Below are 13,490 nucleotides of genomic sequence, written 5' to 3'. Positions count from 1 at the left end.
CTGACAGTCACTGAAGACGAAGAACGCATGTTCAATTTCCATCCTAACACAACTACCAAAAAAAGAAAGTCGTTAAAATCTGGATTTTTTTTCACCTCTTTTTTGCATTTAAATAGAGTTGAGAGACACTTGGGGTTAGAACTGTCTTGCCAGAGGATGTGCTAAAGATCTTTACATTTCCAGGAAGCAGCACACAGCTGGTACTCAGTAAGTGTTGCTGAATAAATTAATAAATTGGTTAATAAATTAATGAAGGAACAAATGAACAGCGGTCGCTAAAATTAGCCTCCAAGAGACGTAACCAAGTAAACCAAGCCTGTGGTTCACTATCACAGGCTTCACAGAAAGGTGGAGAACAGCAACCAGAAGCGATGCTTAAGGTCACAGGCTGAATCTTGACCACTTCACAGGCCTGGTATGAATTCCCTGCACCAGGGCGCCTTACAAAACCCCCTTCACCTTAATATAGTAACATGACTGCACTGCCCTTATTAGCACCTTATTTAAGACTTTTCTATTCCTCCCCGTTAACAAGGTATTTCCCAACTTGATATTACTGGGCAGAGGGGAAGGAAGGAGGAAATCAGTAACGGAAACCAAAAGAAAAATGAAAGCAGTCCAGAGCTAAAACATGCTGTGAAGGGATTCCACCATGCAGAATCAGTAAAGTATTTTTCGTGCACAGAAGCAACAAAACATGGCATGTGTGATGTGTCTTAACCCAGCATTTTTTAGAAAACAAATCTGCTCATAAATAGTACACACAGGGCTTCCCTGGTGGCGCAGTGGTTGAAAGTCCACCTGCCGATGCAGGGGACACGGGTTCGTGCCCCGGTCCGGGAAGATCCCACATGCCGCGGAGCGGCTGGGCCCGTGAGCCGTGGCCGCTGAGCCTGCGTGTCCGGAGCCTGTGCTCCGCAACGGGAGAGGCCACAGCAGTGAGAGGCCCGCGTGCTGCAAAAAAAAAAAAGTACACACAGAAGCAACCATACTCCGCAAATACTGTTTATGTATTTATGCCACAAGCACAAGAAATGAAATCTACAGATAATCTGTATTATTAAAGTCTTATCACATCTATTATCATTGTAAATTTGTCCTATGATATTTTCAGCAGAGATATAATAACATAACTGTGCTGTTTTACTTTTCCTTACAAAGGCAAGCAACAAAATAAACCCTCTAAACTCAAGAAAAGAATTTCTCTGTTAGTTCTGTTACAGACGACAGGAAAGCCAGCTCAATACGATGGATCAAGTGGGTCCAGGCCAAGGTATATCATGTGAAGTTTCAGAATACAGGGATAAAATGAGGTTCCTAAAAAGTCCCAGGAATCCAAAAAGCCTTCTAGAACCAATAAACAAGTTCAGCAAGGTGAGAGAATACAAGATCAACATATAAAAATCAAACGTATTTCTATTTACTAGCAATGTAAAATCTGAAAATGAAATTAAGGAGGCAATTCCATTTACAATGCCATTAAGAAGCATAAAATACTTAGAATAAATTTCATAAAATACGTACAAGACTGTGCACTGAAAACTACAAAACACTGCTGAGAGAAGGTAAAGACGATCAGGTCAGAGGCCCACAGTCTATGGCCCACAGTCCAGCCTCCCATTTTCACAAATCAAGTGTTACTGGGACACAGCCTCTGCTCGCTGACCATAACATGTTCCACTACAATGGCAGAGTTAAGGAGGTGTGACAGAGACCCACAGGATAAAATGTGTACTACCTGGCCCTTCAAGGAAAAGTTCGGCAATCTCTAAGTAAATGGAGAGACATCCCACGTTAACACAATACCGTTAAGATGGCAATTTTTCTCAAAATGATCTACAGTCAATGTAATTACTATCAAAATCTGAACAGACTTTTTTTTTGTACAATTGACAAGCCGATTCTAAAATTTATACTGAAATACAAAGGAGCTAGAATAGCCAAAAGAATTTCGAAAAAAAGAAAAGAACTTGAGAACTCACACCACCCCATTTCAAATATGCTCTAAAGCTACAATGATCAAGTCTGTGTGCTACTGTAGACAAATTTTTAACAGAGACACCAAGGCAATTCAATGAAGAAGGAACAGTCTTCTCAAAAGCAGATCTGGGACAAATAAATGGCCACATTCAAAGAGACGAATTTAGAATATGTCCTTACATCATATACAAAATTTAAATCAAAATGGATCATACACCTAAATGCAACAAATAAAACAAAAAACTTCCAGAAGAAAATATAGGAAAAAAATCTTCATGATTTGGGTTAGTCAAAGAGCTATTAGATACAACACCAAAAGCACGATTCACAAAAGAAAACAAAAATTGATAAACCAGGTTTCATCAAAATTAAAAACTATTCCACTTCAAAAGACACCATTAAGTAATTAAAAAGATAAGCCACACACTAGGAGAAAATATAGGCAAATCATATGATAAAGATCTTATATCCAGGGGCTTCCCTGGTGGCGCAGTGGTTGAGAGTCCGCCTGCCAATGCAGGGGACACGGGTTCGTGCCCCAGTCCGGGAAGATCCCACATGCCGCGGAGCGGCTGGGCCCGTGAGGCATGGCCGCTGAGCCTGCGCGTCTGGAGCCTGTGCTCTGCAACGGGAGAGGCCACAACAGTGAGAGGCCCGCGTACAGCAAAAAAAAAAAAAAAAAAAAAAAAAAATCTTATATCCAGACTACATAAAGAATTTTGCAGCTAAATAATAAGACAAACAACCCAATTAAAAATGGGCATAATATCTGAATAAACACTTCCCCAGAGAAGATACACAAGTGGTTCTAAGCACATTAAAAGATGCTAAATGTCATTACTCATGAGAAAAATACAAATTAAAACTATAATGAGATACCTCTACACACCCACTGAAATGGCTATAATCAAAAAGACAAACAATACAAAGTGTTGGTGAAGATGTAGAAAAACTAGAACCTTATACATCGCTGGTGGGGAAGTAAAATGGTACAGTCACTTGAGAAACCAGTTTGGCATAAGCTGACCTACAACCCAGCAATTGTACTCCTGGGAACCATCAAAGAGAAAGGAAATCATGTGTCCCCACAAACACTTTGACGTGAAAGTGCATAGCAGCATGACTCAGCCCCAAACTGAAAACAATCTAAATGCCCATCAACCGGCAAATGGATAAACAAAGTGTATATAATACTCCTCAACAAGAATAAAAAGCAAACAGCTGAGACACACTAATAGGATGAACCGCAAAACATTATGCTGAGTGAAAGAAGCCAGGTACAAAAGACTACATATACATATACATCCCATTTACGTAAGACGTCTAGAAAATACAAATCTATAGAGACAAATTAGAACAGGGGCCAACCCCCCCGGGGCTGATGAAAAGCTGCATGTGGGCACCAGAAAATGTGTGGGGTGATGGAAATGTTCTAAAAGTGGATTGTAGCAATAGTTGCAAAACTATAAATCTACTAAACAATCCCTGAACTGTATATTTACAGTGGGTAATTTTATGTTCTATAAATTACTCCTCAATAAAACTAAAAAAAATTTTTTTAAGTCCCAGGGAGAAAAAATGGTCACAAATAAGTGACCAGGAATTAAAATGTCTGCAGAATTCAAAACAGGAACACTGGAATCTGTCGGACAATGTTCAAGATTCTAAAAGAAAAAGATTTTCACAAAGAAGTTACACCTGGACAAATTACCGTGCAAATGTGGGGACAGAGTAAATGACTTTCAGACACGCAAGGACTCGAGGAAATTGCTTCCCAGGTGCCCTTTCTTAGAAAGGTGTGGGGGGATAAGGTCCCTCAAAACAAGAAAGTAGCATGCACAAAGCGCTGGGGCGGTGTGTGGCGAGGCGACAACCAGCATTCACACCCACCTCCGCGTGACTTCCTGCGGGGCAGAGGCTGGGAAGCCGAACACTGCCTCCTGGCCTTCCTGGGAACTGGGTTCTTGGAGTTAATCAGGCTCCTCCAACTAGGTGCACTCACGTAAGACTTGGGATGTGAAGGTGGAGGCCACCCTTGGGCGCTCAGCATGGCACGGGGCCCAGCGGGGTTTCTCCAAGTGTTCAGTGCCCAGCTGTCACCAGCTTCACGGGTGTCAAGAGACAGCAGCTGTGACGGGGTCTGACCCTTGGGCTGCGGCTACCGCAGAAGGTTCTCGAAATGAGCAGCCCCAGCGGTGGTCCCCCGACTCCTTCCCATCCTAATGTGGCAGAAGATTCAACACCTTGACAGAGCAGGGCAGCTGTGTGGTTCCGGGGCATTCCTGGAGGCCCAGCCTCTAGCCCACTCCTCCAGTACTTCCAGTAATTTGCAAGTACTCATCTCTATTTTAAATCTCTCTCTGTTTGAAACAGCTGGTGTGGTTCTTGTCTCCTCCAACTGAACCCAACTGATAATATAACACATAGGGAAACACAGGAAGTAGTATACCCGATACAAAAGAGAGGCAAAGGACATTTCCGGGAGTACGGTAAAGAGACACAGCAAGGTCACTCCAAAGCAGCACATGGAAAAAGCAGCCCGCCCGGATCGGAGCGGGTCCAAGGCTGTGGGAGGGACCAAAAGATGAAACAGGTAGAAAACCTAATGTATGTGAACATATGCAGGCGAGAGTGGGTTCAGACAATCTGCAGAATGAAGTTTTGAATTTATGAAAAGTACATAAAAAGTAAGCAAACAAAAAAGACTACATAAAAAGCTGGGTAGGAGAGAGAAGAGAACAGAATTCACTAGGTTGACTACCTATTTCACCTGTGGATGGCACTGAGCTAGTCACCTTAACCGAATGCAGAGCACTGATCCATCCCCCGTTACACGCTAACTATGGAGACATCTGGGAGATTGGAAGGGTGCCTGTTTTGGTTATTAGGGTGGGGCAGAAGTGGCCAAATCCTCTTATTTCATATCGCATAGTTAAAAAATAGAGTTTAAAGTGGAAAAAAATCAAGATGCAGCAATGTGGGCGTGTTACTTGGAGATAGAGAGGATGTCCGGAACCTGGCTGCCTCTGGGGGAGAAGACGGGAATGCAGGGGCCGGGGAGGCAGAGGCACGGGGCTTGCTATGGTATGTTCTCAACCTGGTAAAACTATCTGACCCCTAAGATATGCAGGGAATAAACTTTAGTAAAAAGAAAGATTTTCAAAAGAAAGAATAAAGGAAGAAAAGGAAGTGGCCCAGATTCTCCCATCACTCCGCGGCCGAGACCCTCTGGGTACAGATGGACATCCCCCCTGCCCCAGGCCCTAGGCCCTGAGCACAGCCCAGTCCAGGCCCACCCATGCAGGCAGCATGCACCGGGCGCTTCCCGCCCCCTCTCCTGTCCGGAAAGGTGGGCCGGGTCACTGCAAGCCAAGGGCACAAAAGAAGAAAAGAGTTCAAATAAAACTGTAGCTAGAGTCACAGGAAAAGATCAGATATAAAAGCAACATTTCAGTATCCTGGGGGTCAAATAAAAAATCATACATTGGTTTTCAGAGAGAAAGAATCTGAAATAAGTTGGAGGCAACCACCAGCAACTGCCTCTATCTAAAAGCAGCTGTGAAAATACCAACATTTTGAGCTAAAGGTTAACTAGAATGCCTAAATTCAAATTTGCTTCTGAGGTATCCAAGAGCCATGCTTTCCAGAAATATAGAAAACTAATGTCTTGTTCTTGGAAGTAGAGTAGGTCTAGGAACTCTCAGAGCATTCATACTTCCCTCCACGCTGTCCTCGTGGACCAGTTTCTAGCAGTTCTGTTAAACAGTATGGGTGGTGCAGTCCGTGCAAAAGTTTTACAAAGCAACACATCCAGCTCAAAGATTCCATTCAGTCAAATTAATATATGTCTTCCTTTAATTTTTAATCTAATGCATCTTAGAGAACAAAAGAAGAATAAAAGCCATAACCATTGTCTCTAAGATAAATGTTAAAATTTATCTTCAGGGTAGAATTGTAGCATTTATACAGGCATGGCCATTCTCACCAGAACAGATAAATCCGAGCGAAATTTCGTTCTTCCTGCGATCAAATTGCTACCAGCATGTTTGCGAACACTATAAATCTGCCCATGTTGATTCTTAAAATGAAAAATACCAAGGGAAACACACAGTCCTTTACTCCCTGCCATTCTTAGGAATAAGAAACAACAGACACCTTGACTAGGCAGAAGAAGCTGTCCTTCCCAGCAGGCTCTGGGTGGAGGGGTAGCCTCGCTATCGCCCACGTGTACTGGGTGGGTTACGTAACCATCCAGGGCTGATGGGCCTCATCTCTCCGTGGAAAACAAGATCTCGATTTTATGCTGTTAGTAATTCACAATTATTAGCAGTCATTTGGGGGGTGGACCCAGATCACATGCAGCTCTCTCCATTCGTGAGTTCCTGTGCCACTTGAGACAACGGGCGGGGCTGCGGTCTGGCTGGCCAAGCAGAGAGAATTCTGCCCTGTCCAGAGAGCAGGGCTCCAGGGCCCCGGGGACAGGGCAGGGGGGGCAGGAAGGCCAGCTTTGCCCACCCAGGCTCCCTGCCTGCCTCCATGGCCTCAGGTGTTGCAGACACAGCACAGCAGTTCCTGCCCAGACCCCCTTCCAGCTGTGGGCAGCCGTCACTCGAAATGATCACAGAGGACTAAACCCAGACAGACCCAAGGAGCAGAAGGCTGAGTCAGGCTAAACCAGGGCCAAGGGGAAGAGAGCCAGGGGCATCGGCGACAGGAGCAGATGCAGGAGCTGCGCCTGGAGCTGACTGCGGCCCGCACAGGACGGTCGTGGGCAGAGGACACATGGCAGCCACGAGGAAGCCACGGCAGAGGGATCCGCATCTCTCTCCACCATAACTCAGGGACTTCGCTGCTGCCAAAGCAAACCGGTTCAGTGTCGGGCTTTTCTGCAAGCGAAGCAGGGTTTGTAGAGCAGATCTGAGTGCAAGAGGCAGGAAACACTTCTACGTTAAGGGAGAGATTTGGAAGCCTTTAATAACATCACCATGCTCTTCAGTAGAAGAGCTACATCCCCCAATTTCCAGCCCTGGCTGAGACATCGACTCATGAGTTCTTTAGTTTTCTTGGACTCAGTTTCCCCCCAAAAGAAACAGGAATGAAAACCATATGCTTATTTCCACCTCTCAAATTCAGCTATCCAAGAATTCAATTCTGTTTATTTCAGGTCGTTAAATATTCATCAAGTCCAGGAACCAGGTGCTTCAAGGGATTAAAAAAGGAATAAATAAAACAAACACAGGCCCTGCCGTCAAGGAGCTCAGATCTAGAAGGTTAAAAAAAATCCTCAAATGATACCAGAAGGTAAACTCTGGTAAATATCGCAGCAGAACGAGTCAACAGTCCACTCAACAAACAATTCTGTGGATCTGGAATGTGCAGGGCAATGTGTTAGACACAGAAGAAGATCTACAGATGTCGGCCGGCCCTGACCCTGACGGTGCAGACGGTGCAGCAGGGACGGTGTCGGGCGGGGGGATGTTTCAGGGAGGGAGGAAGAGTCTCTGGTCCCTAAGTGTCCAGAGACAGAGGAGTCGAGCAGGCTGTGACGGCGTGGCCACTCCATGGCCCGCCCGGCGGGGGCAACACTGGCCAGCAGAGATGGAGACCCAGAGCTGTGAGCTGAGAGGACCGCACAGCACCCTGGTGACGGGGGCTTGCGCCCGCCTGCCCACTGCCGAGGGCATGGGTGGGTGGCTCGAGGGCTCGCTGGAAAAGCGGGCACTTGTAGTTTGTCCGGCAGCGAGTAGAGGAGCCCTGAGCGTTTGCAGTGTCACAAGTGGAACTTAAAGCAGCAGCGGGAAGACTCAGGACCATCCCGTCCTCCCTGCTGGCCCTTCCTTCCGGCCTGTGAGAAGCGTCCCTTGGGCTGGGGAGTTGGTGCGGAGAGGGAGAGCACCAGCCAAAGCCGCATGGAGCCGGCTTTCCAGCCCTGCCGCGCAGCGGCTCTGCCGTCTCTCCAGGCCACACTCCCAAGCCACAGCCCTTTCGCCACACAGAACTGTGATAAGCCGGTGCTGACTCGATCTTCAAATGCCCCCAGAACACGGGCTGCGGAGGGCGGGAAGGCTCCCTTGTTTGCGCCCTGCCGTGTCCTGAGCACCCAGAAGAGTAGCGGTCGCGTAATAAGTATTTGTTAAATGAACAAACGAAGCTGAGACCGTGAACAATCTTAAATGTCACCTTTAGTCTCTTCCTTTGACAGATGAGGAAACGGTGGCTTGGAGGTGTCCACGGCTTTCCCCGGAGCCAGGGAGCTAATCAGTGAGTTGTAAAACCACAACTACCCCGGGGTCTCCTGATGCTGAGTGAAGCTCTTGACACTGTCCCACGTTAACCCTGGTTTTCTGCATTTTCAATGCCCTATAATTAAGAGCGATGAAATCAGAAAGCAGCAGTTTACAGATCTCCGAAGAATTTTATTTTGAAAATGTTTAGAACCTCCACGACACAGAACATTAAGGTAACAAAAACCAGTAAGGAGCAGGACAGGAGAAATGCCCTGATTTCAGGCCAGTGAAATGAAAGCAACACTCTCTCTGTGCTTTTACAGCACCGCTGTTTAGAATTTCTGAGATTACCTCCATTACTTTGCTTTGAAACTGCTCAGGAAACTATAGCAGACATTACTCGTCTGCCTTCCCCGCTGGCTCCCCAGAGACCAGCACCTACCCAAGCTTCAAAAATCTTCCCTCGGCACTAAAAGTGTATATATTTTGAAAGGCAACAAATAGAGGCTTGTGTCATCTTTGGAGTGGCTTTTTGGAATCTCCTGCAAAGATTTAAAATCAAAAAGCTGCCTGGGAACCATCTGCAGAGTAAGAAACAAATAACAAATAAGCGATAACCAAGACAGTTTTCAAAGACCAGTATGGGAACCTCCCAATGACAGCACTGCTCCACAGTTAGTATCTGTGATCAACAGCTCCATGCCAGGCACTGCTAGAGGCTGGGAGACATTGGGCCTCATCCTCATGGTGCTTACAGTCTTGGGGAGAGGCTGGGTCAGAGACACAACACCATCAGTCCATTGCCACGGTGACGCTCCCCCTAGGTATGCAGGTGCCTCAGGCGTGTCCTACGAGGCCCTCTGCTGGGCCAGGCCGGTCTCAGCAGAAGCAAGGGCGCGTGCGGGGTCTTGAGCACCAAGGAAGAACTTAGCGGCCTGGGTGGCAAGAATGCCAAGTGCCACAGGGGCAGGCTTGGTGGGGCCCGAGGGGTGGCCAGGACCAGAGCCCAGCAGGTGCTGCCTGGAAGGTGCATCATGCAACTGTGGGTTTGAACTTTACCCTCTGAGCATTGAGAATCCAAAGGTTATAAAGAGATTATGACAAAGACCTGACCGTTAAAAGATCATCCCTCAAAAAACAAGTGTTTATGTTTTCAGAACAGTACAAACCACTTGAAATAAAAGAATGTAAACTAGGACATAAGGATTGTTGGCACAGCACTCAGGAGTGACAGCAGGAAAGCGTGTCCAGGCGTCCACGGAGCGGAGGGCATACTTAGTAACCCCGCACGGTACTGATTCAACTACCAGGCACACTTCTATGCCCAAAAAACTGCGGAACTCGATGTTTCTAAAGACTGAACTAAAACTCAAAATGTATTGAAAGAATCAACTAATGACTCCATTTCCAAGCTAGTGCATAAATGAAATAATAAAAACATGGAGGTTACCATAAACAAATCATTCCTTCTTCTCAGACCTCCCTCGGTCCCTCCAGCACACAATGGCCCGTCCATCTGCTGGATTCACAGACACCCTCTAGTGTCTCAGCACACTGCATGGAACACACTTTCCATGTGTTTACACCTAGACCACCCACTGGGACTGTGAGCTCCTTACGGAATTCTTACACACTTGGACCACCCAGGGCACCTGGCCACATGCCCTGCACATGGGGGCTTGCAAGTGTGGACTGACTCATCAAGTGAGCAACTGGTAAAAGACAGAGAAGGGGATTTGGAAATAATCTGTGCATTTGAGTTAGAGAGATCTTTCACAATTAACTTCATTATATGTTAAGCAGGGCAAATTAAATCCTATCACACTAGTAGGGAAAGACTAAGGGATGTAAGAAAAGCACCATGAAATTCGATTGTGTTAAAGACGCCATGCCTCACAGATGACGGGGGATTTTCTCACAGCTCTCTGTGCCAAGAATATTGTGCTTTCCCTGAAAACAGTGGGCATGCTTTTGTCTTGCAGATACTATAGGCTGTGCTGATTAACTGTGTTTCCCTCTTTCCTTTCACCGTTAGGCGGCTAGAGCCAAATTTATGCCTCCTTATAGCAATGAGATCAATGTGTATTTCTTTGTTGCAACCTTAGCCCAGCTTTGTCATTTTCCTATTCTTATCTTCCCTTCCCCTTTTCTCCCTCGGATTTTTGTTTTATTTAGATATATCTATATCTACAGAAGTGACTCTCTCTCAGCCTTTGTAGAACTGTGTTATGAATAAATCTAAATTATCAAATAATTAAGCAAAGGATGCTTTCGTGCCCTCACAATTTACTCTGCCTTAAGTAATAGAGGTTTCCAAACCAAGGCAGCTAACCCTTAGCTAAGCTGATTTTCAATCAAACCTACACAGAATTGCTTCCCCATCACCCCACAAAACATCTGGAGGGTGACATGACCAGGTGCACATCTGGTGCCCGTCTTACTTTTCTCCTTCCCTCGACTCCTTGACTCTGCACAACAGCCATCTCCTCGGTGGGTCTCCGGCGCCTGGCAGCTCTGCTTCCTCGAGTCTCCAGAATCTATTTCCTCCCTGGAATTTCTACTGCCGCGGATATAATTCACCCTCTCGCATCCTCTCCTAGGCTACTGTAAGATGCTCCAGCCAACTCACTGCCTCCCATCCCTGCTCCATGCAGTCTATCTTTCAGTCCAGAAGTGGAGGGTTTGTGCCTAAATACATCCATCCATCCATGCATTTGATAAATACCTACAGGGCACCTACTAACGGCAAGGCGTGTGTGAAGCACGGTGACAAAGAGATAAAGAAACAACAGCTCGGGAACAGTGTGGAGGCAGAGCAAGAAACCGACCACAGCCCGGATGACACCGAGCGCTAGGAACGCTGGTCAGAGCCCAAGCGGCGCTTTCCGGATTCCTGGGAGCAGGGGGTGTCTGAGGGTGAGAGCGGGCGCCGGTCACCCTGATCTCAGCACAATTTGTTTGGAAACCCCCAGCGTCCCTGTTCCCACCTGTGCCTCCTGATCTAGGTCCCGGTCTACCTTCCTGATCATGCCCAGCTCTCAGTCCTACGCCTGCTCCTCAAGGATGCCAAGCAACCAGGCCCGTGGCCGGAGTCGAATCGTCCCCATGCCATCGCACCCACCTCTGCCCGCTGAAAACCCTACTTAGCATTTCTTCAATATTCTGTAATACTGCAACCGCTAACAAGGACGAATTAACTGTGGTTCCTACCCTCAAGGAGGTTAGAGTCTTGGGAAGAAACTGGGAAGCTGAATAACCATCAGACAGATTCCAAAAACAGTGGATTCCAAGGCAAAACTATTAATCAGGTACAGCATTAAACTTCACTTGGCTTCTCTTAATTCTCAGAAAAATCTAGCAGGAATAGTAGCTCATATTAGCCCGATACCACGGAGACAGATGTTGTCCACAGCCCCAAATACAGGGTCAGGGCTCCAGGGATAAAAAGTCTCCACTGGCCATTTCTCCATGGATTATAAAGGTAAACAGTGCGCTCAAAATCCCAAATTCTTATGATAGTTCGAGAACCATCATACTGACTTACTTGAGAATTAAATACGAAGCAGAACATGTTTCCTGGAGACGGGAATAATTGAATTTTCATGAAACGTAATGCAATGTTTGTTCATTCTATGTAAACACATACAGATTGCAAGTAAGGCTAGATTAATTCTTTCAAAGCACAATGGATTTCCACAAACATAATGAAGCTGCCTGTGGTAATAAAGACTTAGAAGTCAACATTTGAAGACTTTTTCATTTATTTCACTATACATGAAGTGGCAGGATAAAAATGAGATGAAAGTACAGGACTTTTATATGTAAATTAACCCGAAAGTAACTTTTCTAGGAAATATACAAAAAGCGCAGAATGAAAGTAAACTCTGTACGCAGATCTAGGAACGAGCAGTGACCCAGAAAGCGTTGACAGCACCTCCAATCACATCGAAAAGATGATGTTACGGCCAGGGGAGCAAAACTCGTCCCACATCCTTCCTGGAGGGAAGGTAGGCAAACAAAGCAGACAGTGAGGGGAGGATCTCAGCGACCATCACGGAGCATCTCTGAGAGTCTCCCCCAAGGGGAGGATGTCAGCGACCATCACGGAGAATCTCTGAGAGTTTCCCCAAAAGCACAGAAGTAATGAAACAGGTTGCACAAGAAGATCCATGTAGTGACTGCATGGTAGGGGTGGACTGGAGATCCCGGATGCAAGGGGACCAGCTCAGGAAAAGGACGTCCCAGGAACCCAATGTGCTGACCTCTGAACAGACTTTTCCTCTCGCTTCTGCAGGAGTTGGCCCTACGCTCTGCAGGCCAAATCCGGACCCACTCCCTCTGTTTGTGCATGGCCCGCAGGCTAAGGATGAATGCTACTTTTTCTTTTTTTTTTGGGGGGGGGGGGTACGCGGGCCTCTCACTGTTGTGGCCTCTCCCGTCGCGGAGCACAGGCTCCGGACGCGCAGGCTCAGAGGCCACGGCTCACGGGCCCAGCCGCTCCGCGGCATGTGGGATCTTCCCGGACCGGGGCACGAACCCGTGTCCCCTGCATCGGCAGGCGGACTCTCAACCACTGCGCCACCAGGGAAGCCCGAATGCTACATTTTTAAATGGCTGAGAAGTATCGAAGGAAGAATACCGTATCGTGAGACATGAAAATTACACGAAATGTCCAGCGTCCATTAAATAAAGCTTGACTGGAATGCGGCCACATGGGTTTGTTTGCCTCTGTCTGCGGCTGCTCCCACACTGCAATGGCAGCGTCCAGTCACCGCAACAGGGACCAGGTGGCCGGCCCAGCCTGCTGCGTTTCCCATCTGGTCCCCTGCAAAGCAGGTCTGCTGACTCCCGCCCCCTTCCCCCCAACCCTCACTCACTCGTCCCACCTCAGATTAGGGCCTTTTTCTGAAGACCCCACCCAACGTGGCCGGCTCGACGCCACCCCCTGCTGATCCCCCAGCACAGCCGCACACCCCTCCGCAGGGTGGGCATCCTGCCACGTGGTCACTGCACACAGACCTGTGCACACGCCCCAGCTGGCTGCCAGCTTCTCGAGGGCAGGGACCACGTCCGATTTCACATCTCCACCATTGCTGGGTACCAGGTGCTCAGCAAATACTGAATGAGTGAATGAACGAACGATGAATGAATGAATGGAAACCTGAACCACACGAAAACCCTCCTCTTACGCCAATAAATAACAGTGAATTCAATAAACAGAGGAACCCCAGGGGATGCTTCTTCTTCTGAAACCTTATATTCCTTGGTCTTTCTCTTCTTTCT

At 47.1% G+C, this 13,490-nt stretch overlaps 1 protein-coding gene across 11 annotated transcripts in view; it reads right to left on the bottom strand.

Annotated features, from left to right (window-relative positions):
• FARS2 (phenylalanyl-tRNA synthetase 2, mitochondrial) overlaps positions 1 to 13,490 on the bottom strand; it is a 395,257-nt gene that overhangs the window by 245,384 nt on the left and 136,383 nt on the right. The gene's annotated exons all lie outside the window — the stretch shown is intronic.

This window comes from Delphinapterus leucas, chromosome 10 (assembly GCF_059928025.1).
Source record: "Delphinapterus leucas isolate spDelLeu-1000000601 "Yukka" chromosome 10, BTC_Dleu_Yukka2, whole genome shotgun sequence".
Classification (NCBI taxonomy): Eukaryota; Metazoa; Chordata; class Mammalia; order Artiodactyla; family Monodontidae; genus Delphinapterus; species Delphinapterus leucas.
This window is presented reverse-complemented; position numbering and strand designations above follow the sequence as displayed.